Genomic DNA, 12,123 nt, shown 5'->3' with positions numbered 1-12,123 from the left:
CAGAATGTGAACTTCTCAAATGGTTTGTGCAAGAGGTGAGTGATTGGTTGGTTTCCTTATTTCCTTGCTTTTTTCTTTCTTTCTTTCTTTCTTTCTTTCTTTCTTTCTTTCTTTTACAAATATGCAATATTCTATCCTAACTTCTATCCTTGGTTCTATGCTTTTTCAACAATTTACTTCTTTCCATTTTTTAATACTTACAACATATGTTTGGAGGTGGAATGTAACTTTCAATAAGTATTTCAATAAGTTAAAATATTTGTCAACAAAAAAGTTTGGCTCCATGTTTCATTCGAGGTTACCACTTTTTTAAGCAATTCATCTCAATAATTGATCATGTCATTTTGGCAAGGGGATCAAGTTAAAAAATATCAACCACTTTGTGAAGTTCAAAGAGATAAAGCAACTATAGAAATCACAAGTCATTGCAAGGGGAAAGTTGCTCATCTTCTCTTTGTTCTTGGCAATATTGTCAAGGTGGGATTTTAGAAGCATAGAGCCAAAACATTTTTAAAATTAAATCATTTGATTCCCCAGTAACTGTTTTGACTACCACTTGGTCTCTTCTTGAATCAAAAGCCACCTCCCATTATTTGCTTTAAAAAAGAACTACCCAAGTCACTTCCATTATCTTCCTTATTTATCTATATTCTCATTATTGTAACTTCCATGATCTTAACTTCTTCTTCCATGATATATATATATATATATATATATATAATTGCATGCAGCATTTCTACCAATGGATTTGCAAATTTTGAAATTATGCAATTCTAAGCTATCCATGCTATTGTTAATTTCAAAAATTGATATTGAGTTAAAAAAAAAGACTAATCCCTTATTTTTGGAACTGTTAAAAATCACCTCCCATTATTTCTTTTAAAACAAAAACTATCCAAATTACTCTCATTATCTTCCTTATTTGTCTATTCCCATAATTGAACTTCCATGGTCTTAACTTCCTCTCTCATGATCTTTGTTATCCTAATTTTTTATCACCTTGTCTCATTATAAATTACAATGAATCAAACGTGCTTGTGGTTTTCTCCCTCCATGTTTGGATTTCTATATATACATTTTAATAAATTTATAATTTCTTAATTATCTCATGCTTCTTTGTCTTTTACTCAAAATCTATCTTAAAAGCATGTTGTTATTAGTTATCTTAATTATCTTAAAAGCCACTATTTTTTGTTGCGAATCCTTAATGTATAAAATAATTGTACTAGATTTGTTGATGTTGAATATGCATGCTGAGAAGGTTTTAGAGTTACTTTTGGATTGCTAGGTATTATCTCCCCATGTGTTTGCCAACAATAGCCCAAGGAGATATGAATAAAGGTAAAAAAGGGGGGGGGGGGAGATTGGTTTCAACCTAGAACAATGTTGATATCTATTTGTATAGATATCAAACTTTGGAAACTCATATATGCATTATAACGTATTATTGACTATGAGATTATCTTATGTTTGATTATTAAGTAGCCTGTATATAAAGAAGAAAATCTCATATTTATTCTATAATATGTACGCGTGTGCATGTGATGATGCAGCAAGCATAGCTAATGCTTTGTTTTCACAAATCACAACAGAAAAGTGGAAATCTATTTTTCAAAATTAATTCTAAAAATTTTAGGAAGGATACTAAGTAATGAATTAACATGCCCATGTTTTGGTAACCCCACTTGAATAATTGCCTTAACCTTGTGGATTTTGACATAAATTTAAAACTTTTTTAGAATTTTTCAAGTATATGTAGTTTAATTTATGAACGTGATGTAACATGAAAGTGTTATAAACTTATAATTTTTCTACCTAAGTATGCATTTTTTTTACATTTATTAGTAATAGTAATTATTTGTTTTCAATATAATTATTTTTGTGTGATACCATTTTCACTAAACATAATTTTATATCTATATTTAATCATATAGCCTTTTCTTAAATGTTAATTTAACCAGCAATATACAAACAGAAAATCATGATAAATAATATTCTCTCCAAATTTCATAATTCAACAATTATAAAAAAATTATAATTCAACAATCTTCTCTATATCATCACCACATTCTTCTTATCCCTAAAAATAATAAAAAATTATCTCTAAACTATTTGTAGCTACTTTTCTTCTTAAATCTTCTCTATCACAATCCTATACGTTATCATAATTTTTCAACTTCTTATTTACAATTTTAAATTTAATAATAAAATTTTAATTTAAATATATTTTATAAAATTGATTTTGCTTTTGAATTCATTATGTGGGGAAGTTATAAGGGAATTTTTAAATCATTGTTATATTTAACGCATTATTACTATTGAAAACATCAATTACTTTAATTTAAAAGTTTTTTATTTAATAATAATGTAAGTTTATAATTTAACTTATATTTTATTATTTATTTAAATAATTACTTATCATTTTAAACCACGGACCACATACTAGTTATCATCAAAGTTAAGATATCTATGATATATGACTTGCTTTAATTTATACTACCTCCCGGCTTAACTTTAATTGTAACATTTTTATTATAAATATATTCGGAATTGTAATTTATATCCATATTTGTATCCCATTTGTTCAGTAGTCTTCCATTCCCTTAGAGAGAATTAATCATTCTTTAGAAATATGGTTAGGTTTTTTAGAAAAAAATAATTTTTTGACGGTTGAACTATTTATTTTACTGATTCGGAGTCTTTTAATGAATTTTGTGATTGAAACTAAAAAATAATAATTTATGAACTTATCTCTTGTCCAATTTTTTCTTGGGGAATTATTCCCTTTGTTTTAGGATTTTTGGTCTGACAAGCTAATTTTTTTTTTTTAGTACTTTTGTTATAACCAACACAAATATTTCATATATTTCAGACACCCATGAGTTTAAAGAAGCACAATTGGATCAGGCAACCCCAGAAGTGAAGGGAAGGAGACAAATTGGTCCTTTCTCTATCTCGAATATAGAGAATATTGAGGACACAGACGTCCAATTAATTGAATGTGTTTGATGAGTCAAGGAATAGAAGGTAAGAATAAAATTGATGCTACTTTTGATCCTTAAAAGTTACTCAATTTTTTGAAGTAGCTATCTGTTATTTTACTAACATAATATATATACATATCTTTACTAGTGGTGATGAGATGATTGTTACATCTGCACATCTGCTAGTATATACAAACAGTTTTATTTCACTGTGACCCAAAGAATGTCTAAATTCAGAAGTAAGTTTTCATTGTACCTATGATTCATTTCATGCTAATATGTAAACAATCTAATTTGTGATTTCATTAAATCCTCCACGTCAGGCGATGGACATGTTTGCTGATTGCCTTAACTGCAAACAGCGTAAGGAGAGAAGTGCACAGTTAAACTGTTATTTTCCCCTCTTAATCTAGGTAATTATTAAATTACTTTTAATTATTTTTACTTGGTTCATTTTTTAAAATATCAACATCGCTTTTATCTACCATAATTCCTTTTCAATATTAGGAATTTGCACTTGGAGGTCCAGTTGATAACTTTCATAAATTTTGTTGATTGCAATCATATAAAAGAACTACATGCCCGACTTGGGACGGTATGAAAAGGTATATACACTTATTTTAAGTAACAATGCATTTTCAAAATTTTCTATTTACATTTAAAATTTTGTTTATTTGACTTGTGTTTTCATGGTTGGAACATATGTTTATGCCGATACATGTAAAAAAGGGTATTGGACATTACTATTTATGCGTGATCGACTTCAAAAAAGGAACAAGTTATAAACTGGGATTCTTCTGTTGAATTTGCGGAGGCAGAACGAGAGAAAATTACTAAGAAACTGGCGAGCTCAAGCACAAAACTGTCTATGAATTCATTTTCCTTGCTGTAATTCATATTCCAGCCTAAAATATGGCTAAGCATGCTTTTAGCAATTTTAATATTCTGTAGCTCCAGTACCAACTCATAAGGAACATTGTAGGCTTCCTGCAAGAATTAGATAGTAGATATATATATCTGTGTGTGTGTGTGTGTGAGGATACAGTATACGTGGATGTTTATAGATGAGAAAGCTAAGCTAGGAAACAAAATGACAAAGAAGGACCTAAAAGACGAACGGCAACACAAAAATTATTTACACTTCTAACACCACCTTAAGTGAATGAATTCCTCCATGTCAAGCTTGAAAAATTAAATTACATTACACTAGTTAATACTGTGGTAAGTCACAATGAATGAAGGCCATATATAGCAGAAATGACTGCGGCCTACAGTAGATATGAAAAATGAATGAAGGTCATGGACTCAACATCAAGATTCAGAGCATTGGGTGCATTTCTTCTTTGCTTTGTACCATCTCTTTCTAGGGTTATGGAACTCACAAACCATGATATGACATGATTGTTTTTGATTGCAAACTTTGAGTCAATGACATCAGTAGCCATTGATGTAACAATAAATTAGCTAAGTGACTACTGGAGATAATAGTCAGGATCAAGCTTGTGTCCTTTGATTATCTATAATGACAGCTCGTTGGTCCCCGATAAAGACACATCGCCAACTGAGCTTTGTGGCTCGGCTGTGATACCATGAAATTTGGCTTTCCTGGCTTGAAGATTGTCGACCCTAATCACGGCTCTTGTATCATGAACTTGGCAAACATGATTTTCATTCCCAGTCACTAGTTTTTTGTCAAATGTGAAGTCAATATGTGTGTGTGTGTTGTTTGAGGTAGCAGGCCTGCTTCATCTCGCAAACATCTGAAGGTGTTAGTAAGGGTAAAAAGCGTTGCCTATAGGGAAATGGTGTTTTACAGTATTTAAAGTGATTGCCTATAGGGAAAGTTTTATATATATATATATATATATATTGCACAAACAAAAATTTGATCCCCAAAGTTCCAATAATATTAATGTTGACAATATCAACATACAATAAGATCATGTCCTTATATCGGCCTTAAACACAATGTTTAAGTACCAGTAAAAGATTAGACTCTTAAAATACATTATAACTAGTGACATCAATATATATATATATATATATATATAAACTTTCAAAGCCTCGATGTGCATTTCTGGCCACGATCACTACTCTTCTATCCATCCATATTTCGAGAAAAGCTGACACAAAAGAAATCATCTGTTAGCTAGTTTTATAGACAACAAATGATAGAATCTATTTAAGTACAAAAAGTGGTTGTAAACTAAAAACAAAATAGCTAACAGGTTGTTTGGTATTCAAGATATCAGATATGAAGAGAGAAAAGAAAGAAAAAAATGTAAGAAAAGTAACACATGTACGCCCAGTATATAAAAAAAAAAACAGAAAGAAAGAAAGAAAGAAAGAAAGAAAAAGTGACAGATATACTATTAAGCAAGAACAAGCATAATAAACATTATCTATCTCTCAGTTTTTTGCGCAAAGCAAGCTACATATATGATTAGGAAAAAAAAATCATTAATTCCATCTAATGCAGCTTCATGATTTTGATATAAAAGAAGTGAACATCTCTTTGGTCATGACACTTCGAGCGGACCATACTGAATAAATTATCACTGATTTTTTAGTCGAGATTGAAGATGAGGTTCATACTCCAAGTAATGCGAAAGTTTGACTCCCTAAAGGTAAAAACTTAATTAAAAGTTAGAACACAATGTTACAGAATTGAGAGAGGCAACTAAACTAACAATACAAGCCATAGCCTATAAACAAATTAAATCAAATTCATAAAAGAAATGCTTTAACGCCACAGAATCATCATCAATGTCAAACTGGCCAAGAAACAATTTAATCTTCTTCAATACTGGGAGATGGACTAGGGTAAATAGCTTTGATTTTAGGAACACTGTTATGGACTTCATGGTTTCCTATGCAATCAAATGTAGGCAAAAGGTACCATTGCCAGTACTATAGCACAGCCATAATGACATTCTTTGGAGCCAGAATCTGTTGTTCTTTGGAGCCACCCATACCCAATTAGTAGAAGGATGTGTATAAATATTTAATATACATTATTCAGCTATCATAATTAATTCTCAGGTATTTTCTCGATAACTTAGTAAGGTTACTAAATATCACATGCTGCTGATTTATAGATATATTAGCCAATATCAACATTGTAATGCAATGAATAGGCAAAAGAAATCCACTTAATTTTGAGAATGCAAGGTGATGTATCATAAGCAAAAGAGAGAACAGTCAAGCCAACCTGAATGTGGTTGAGTATCTCAACTGTTGCAACTCTTGATCCACCCTCTTGCTGTCTACAAATTCACTGATAGAGTTTCACCTGAAATGATATACAAGATAAGTTAGTTAATCAAGCTACTTGAAGCCATATACAAACATCTGAGCTCCATAAAATTTGAAGTCAGATAGAACATGGTATTGTACTAACAATGAGATCATAAGCCTCACAGACATTTTCAACTGTGCAGTAAGAAAATCATTGAATCATCCCACTTATATATCCCATTGAGCATCTCATACTACTCAATATGGGACTTAGTATCCCATACTGCCAAGTCTCTAGTCAAAACCCTCCATAGGCAGCTCTCTCCGAAACTTCCGACAACAAGGCTTGATACTGATAGGGTTGCTTTTGCTGCCCAAATCTACAAAAGGAAAACTAAGAAGCATGAAAAAGGAAAGATGCTTTTAGGTGGTCAGAATGCTGACTATGTAACCCTTAAGATCTCACAGCTCTAATACCAAATGATGAGACCCTGTGGATTAAGTGAGCCAAAAAAAAGCAAATATGCAACAGCAGAACACAATATAAGGGAAATCCTGAGGTTTTAAGATTAATCAGATAAGTTACTGAATCAAAGTTACAAGAAGGACTCCTTGTTACAACGGAAAAATCACAGCAACTAAGACAAACATAATCACTCTCAGTACAGAACGCTCACTGGCTTTTGAGAGGCCAGTCCCCTCTTCACAACAATAAAAAGACAAATGACATAATCTGCTTGCGGGCCTAGAGCACCACTATAAACCCAAAAGACAGCCCTTACGGGCTCCAAACATGCCCTCTCCTAAGCCAGGTCAAAAGCAACTCTAAAGTAGCCTTAATTTTTACTTTCTTGCTCCTTAATAGTTGGGCCTAAAAGCATCTTTCCATTTTCATGCTTCTTAATTTTCCTTTTATAGGTTTGGGTAGCAAAAGCAATCTTATTAGATACCAATTGATAGATACCCAAGTAGGATAGGGAACCCTATCTCAAAAACTAGCTATTGATGTGGGAAAACCAACCTACTTATATATCCCATTGAATATTCCATACTACTTAATGTGGGACTTAGTATCTCATACTATCAAGTCTCCATCAGATAGCCACTAGGAAGCTGCAATTCAAATTCTTAGATGCATCAAGGGAACCTCAAGTCAAGGACCCTTATATGAAGACAAGGGGAATTCTCAAATAATTGGCTATGGTTAGTGATCAGGACGATTCCCAGGATGATACTTAGATTATTGGGTATAGTGATACGGACTAGGCTGAATACCCGATTGATCGACACTCTACTTCAGGGTATTGTGTGTTTATTGGTGGAAATCTAATTTCCTAGAAGAGTAAAAAAACAAATGTTTTCATTAGGTCTAGCGCTGAAGCTGAATATCGTGCCATGGCCATAGCTCCATGTGAATTTATCTGGTTAAAACAACCTCTTCAAGAATTAAAATCCGAGAATATTACTAGAATGGACTTGATTTGTGACAATCAGGCTACAATGAATATAGCCTCAAATCTAATGTTTATGAGAGGACTAAACACATTAAGATAGATTGTCATTTTGTGAACAAAAAGATTCAATTAGGATGTCTTGCTACGAAGTATGTCAGCTCCAATGATCAACTAGCAAACATATTAACCAAAGTTCTTCAGGGACCTCAAATAAAGTACATTTGTAACAAGCTTGGTGCATATGATTTGTACACACCAGCTTGAGGGGGAGTGTTGAGAATTACAATTTATTCTTTGTTCTATTCTTTGTATTTATTGTATATTAGGGTTAACTAGAGTAGTTGTTAGGTGTAAGTATTTATTGCTTTATCTTGTATATTCTCTATATATAAGAAAGTTGGTAGATCAGTAAAATACATTGGCCACATTTTCCATAGATTAAAATAGTGTGGTCCTGAACAACAGCTTACAAACTCTTCCTATGGAAGATAACCAAGAGATCAATAACGCATCCCATTTTCAATTTAAAACCTCCATAAATTTTGACAATCGGTAAAAATGGATGCAAACGATACCATGTCTAAGGACTACAAGAAGACAAATGTGCAGCAGGAAAATCCCTCTATAAACTATAGTCATATCAGATAACATACAAAACAAGGAGGAAGCCTCAAAGACAACTTGTATTTCCAGTCTACGTATTTCTTCCTTCCTTGCTTCTGATCTAGAACTACTTTGCACCTCAAAGATGAAAGCAGCTCCTGCAACCTGAATATAACGAAATTGAATTTTTAATATGCACTAACTCCTTTTTGGAAGACCTTTTGATGATGATAGGAGCTATGGTAATTTGCACCCAAAACAAAAAACAAAAACAAAAAAGGCTTGGCATACATTAATATTCTTGTAAGGAAGAAATTTAGGAAAATCAAATAGTGATTGAAAGATAACTAACAACTATAATCTGACTTGGGATCTGTTAGTTCAAATTATAGTAAGTACTCATGCTTGTGAAAAATTTCAAGATCTAGTTTGGTTAAAAAAAAGTAAACAAGATAAGATTTCAATTAGGTTCCCTCTGCTCACAAAACTTCTGAGCAAATGATAGACATATAGACTAAATGAACCTCCTTGTTGACATTTCCTTGTTGATTGAGTGTTTGAGAACACATAGATTTGAATTGCCACAAATTCAATGGACAGAAAATTAGTCTCTTAAATTAAATAATTTTACTTAAAAATCTTGTGCCCTAGTTCAATTTCCTTTCCAGACAAGATAACTACCTCATTGAGGTCCCTTCTAGGCTTCCATGTAGCCATAGGAAATCTTATGCCTTATGCAAACGTATGCACAAGAGCATAAATGAGCTCTTAACATAATAAAAAGTGCAAGAGGGGAGCCGAGAGAGCCAAACCTGAAACCTCTATGTGATTGAACAAAAGTGGGGAGCAAGAGAAACCATCAAGCAAGTGAAAAGGTAGAGAGTGAGAGAGTGGGATTGATCTGCACAAAAATGAAAGACAGGTATGAGCAGGAGTGAAAATGAAAACAGTGAGGTGAATTGATTTTTTCAGATGGTGCGAGGAGTTCCACCGCTAGTTTATCCAGAGAAGGTGAAGGAAATTGTTGGAAATAAAAGAAATCAAGTTACTAAAAACTGGATCAATCATTGAATCGAGATACTAGTTCAAAGGTTAGTGATCTAACCGGAGTCAAACCAATCATAATTAAAAATAATATAATTTAATTAGGAAGGCATTAATCCTCAAAACAATCATCCATGTCCAAGACTTAATATCTCATACATCATACAAATAATTGTAACAATAATAAAAGATAACAAAATTCAAAATATTCATCCCTACAATCCTTCAATCATCAAACTTTCCAACACAAATAAACAAACAATCTAAAACGAATAGCTTAACAGCATTTCAACAAAAATTCAGCAAACTCCCGAGAATAGTTCGGCACAATACAGCACAAATAATACAACTGAACAGAGGTGGAGCAAAAGAAGATTAATTTTGATTTTATAAAATATATTGAAACCTTTGAAAAGAAGCTTCTTACTTAGGAAGGCCAATTGTTCATAATTAAAATATCATTTCATTGTCTTTCCCAAAAAAAAAAAAAAACTTAAGCAAAGCGTAACGATGACCCACCACAAGTTCCAACAATTTGTCATGGAAGTGCCAAGTGCATTATGAAAGGACAAATTGCTGACCAATCTTCAAAATTCAATATTGTAATTCATTAAGCAAGATCCAAATAAACAATATTCAAGAATAACTATATCACTAATTATGCTGTGTCCTTCACGAATCATCTTATATTCAAGGAAAGCATTACATCAGAAATTGAAAATTTACATTTTGCAGCTTTCGGAGCATTCTTCCCAGATCAGAATAACCATTACTTCGGGAAGCCTCCAAAGCAAACTCGGCACAATCCCAATAAATACATAAATAATTCAGCACAAATAAGTATAAGCCATAAAAAAATTAATTCAACCATACAACAGGATCAAAGTGTAATGGAGAGGGAAGACGAAGAGAGTGTGTGGGAGAGAGGGAGCAAACCAGATACTGAAGTGAGACCACGGACGAGGGAACAGTCGAACGGCACGATGGAAGAGGATGACAGACCCACGGACTAGAAGGAAGAGAAGTGTGAACGCCCTCTGTTAAATTAAAAATAAATAAAAAACATATTAAATTTAAGGAACTAAAAAAAGAAAAAATTGGTTTTTATAATAGACTTTTACATATATAGTCGCCAAATTAAAATAATAATCCAATATTTTTTATATTTTAAAAAAAAAGTGACTAGTTTAATATTTATTATTGATATATAATTGTATAAATAATTTTACAAATTTTGCTAAAATTTATCAATTATATACGGATGTATATCAATTATATATATGGAAGCATATAAATCAATCATATTTTTAAATTTTTAAAAATTTGGTTTATATTTTTTGGACATTGGTGGACCAATTTTCTCCTTTTATAATAAAATATAAAAAAAAACAAAATAATATCTTCATGCATTGAAAAAAAAAAAAGTTCTTTCCTTTTTTATGATTTTCAAATACCCACAATTGTTCTTTTCGAGTCTTACATGGTAAAAGTTAAATAAAATTTAATTTTAATTTAATGGGATTTAATTATCAACTTTAATTTTATTGAGAAAAAAAAAAGGAAGAGAAAGGTGGTGGATTGTCGATAGAGAAAAACAGAGGAGGAAAAGCGGAGAGGCCAAAGAGAGAAGAAGAGAATTTGCTTAAAGGTGGGGAATACGAATTGCTTCTAATTTTTTTTTATAAATACACCAATCTTATGACATATTTTTTATAAATAATATCTCTTTTTTTTTTTGAATAAAACTATGACACTTCCATTCAAGAAAAGACAGAATACTTAAAGTTTTAAACCAATTTTTCAACTAAAGAAAAATCAATCTCTCATATCATGTCAAAGACCCAAAGTTCACAACTAATTTTTTCATGGAGAAATTACTATCAGTGCATAGTTTCGCACAAATTTATTGGTAGTGATCCATTTATGGTGGACCATCTTTCAAACCAGAAGCAGTATTGCCTTCCTGATTCAGTTATATATATATATATCTCTCTCTTCCCCAAACCTTCTTCATTCTCCCAAACTCTTGTGATGCTTATCAATATGAATTTGTATTTCTTTATAGTTTTGTTGTGTTAACACGTAAAATTCTTCACTGTGTTATTACTAAATTTTACTATGTTAGGTGATAAATATTTTCTGTGAGTACCTTACTGAGAATGAGCGCAAGGAAAAAAGTACGCAGTTAAATTGGTATTTGCCACTAATGTTCTCGATAACTTTTAAATCATTCTTTTATCATTTTAAACTGTTTTGTTTTCTACATATAAATATAAGTTTTACTTATTGGTGTTTCCAAAAAAAAAAAAAACTTAGTCTTCTGCAGCATTTGGAGATACACAATCCTTCCTGAATTTTGTTAAAGGGAAAGAAATAAAAGAAAATTATATGTCCAAATTGGTGAATTGTGAGAAGGTAAGCATTTGTTCATTATGCTTGGACACTTTTCAACTTCTACTGTTAACATATATATAATTGTTTTTCATTTAACTTGTGTTGCTATCATTGTCACAGATGTTTATTCCTGTCCATATCAACAAAAACTCCACAGGACATTTCTAGATATACGTGATGCATTTGAGGAGTCAAAGGGTTGAAATTTGGGATTCCTTACCTCCGTTTTCCATAGAAGAACGCAAAGACACAACATATCGGCTGGTGAGAGTTAGACGATAATTGTTAAAACATATATATATCTTTAAAAGAAAAACGGACTAATTGTTAAAACTTATATATTTGTTTTTTGTTTTTGGCAAATCCTGCATCGGCAGCTGTCTGTGTTCGATTTTTTATTCTCAGAT

The 12,123-nt window shown here is 31.6% G+C and overlaps 1 long non-coding RNA gene across 3 annotated transcripts; it reads right to left on the bottom strand.

Annotated features, from left to right (window-relative positions):
* Positions 1-4,844: 4,844 nt before the first annotated feature.
* LOC129312884 (uncharacterized) lies at positions 4,845-10,353 on the bottom strand. Of its 3 annotated transcripts, XR_008593753.1 has the most exons (6): positions 10,259-10,353; positions 9,091-9,179; positions 8,329-8,443; positions 6,385-6,601; positions 6,196-6,276; positions 4,845-5,107 (listed from the first exon to the last, which is right to left on the bottom strand). It is a non-coding gene; the product is annotated as an uncharacterized LOC129312884 (long non-coding RNA). The 3 variants fall into 3 exon arrangements; XR_008593752.1 differs by having other exon boundaries at positions 6,196-6,601; XR_008593754.1 differs by lacking the exon at positions 8,329-8,443 and having other exon boundaries at positions 6,196-6,601.
* Between the last annotated feature and the right edge of the window lie 1,770 nt (positions 10,354-12,123).

The sequence above is a fragment of the Prosopis cineraria genome, unplaced genomic scaffold, assembly GCF_029017545.1.
Source record: "Prosopis cineraria cultivar Desert tree isolate PC_DT_omini unplaced genomic scaffold, ASM2901754v1 PC6, whole genome shotgun sequence".
Taxonomy (NCBI): Eukaryota; Viridiplantae; Streptophyta; class Magnoliopsida; order Fabales; family Fabaceae; genus Prosopis; species Prosopis cineraria.
The sequence above is the reverse complement of the archived record's forward strand: the minus strand, read 5'-3'. Positions and strand labels throughout refer to the sequence as shown.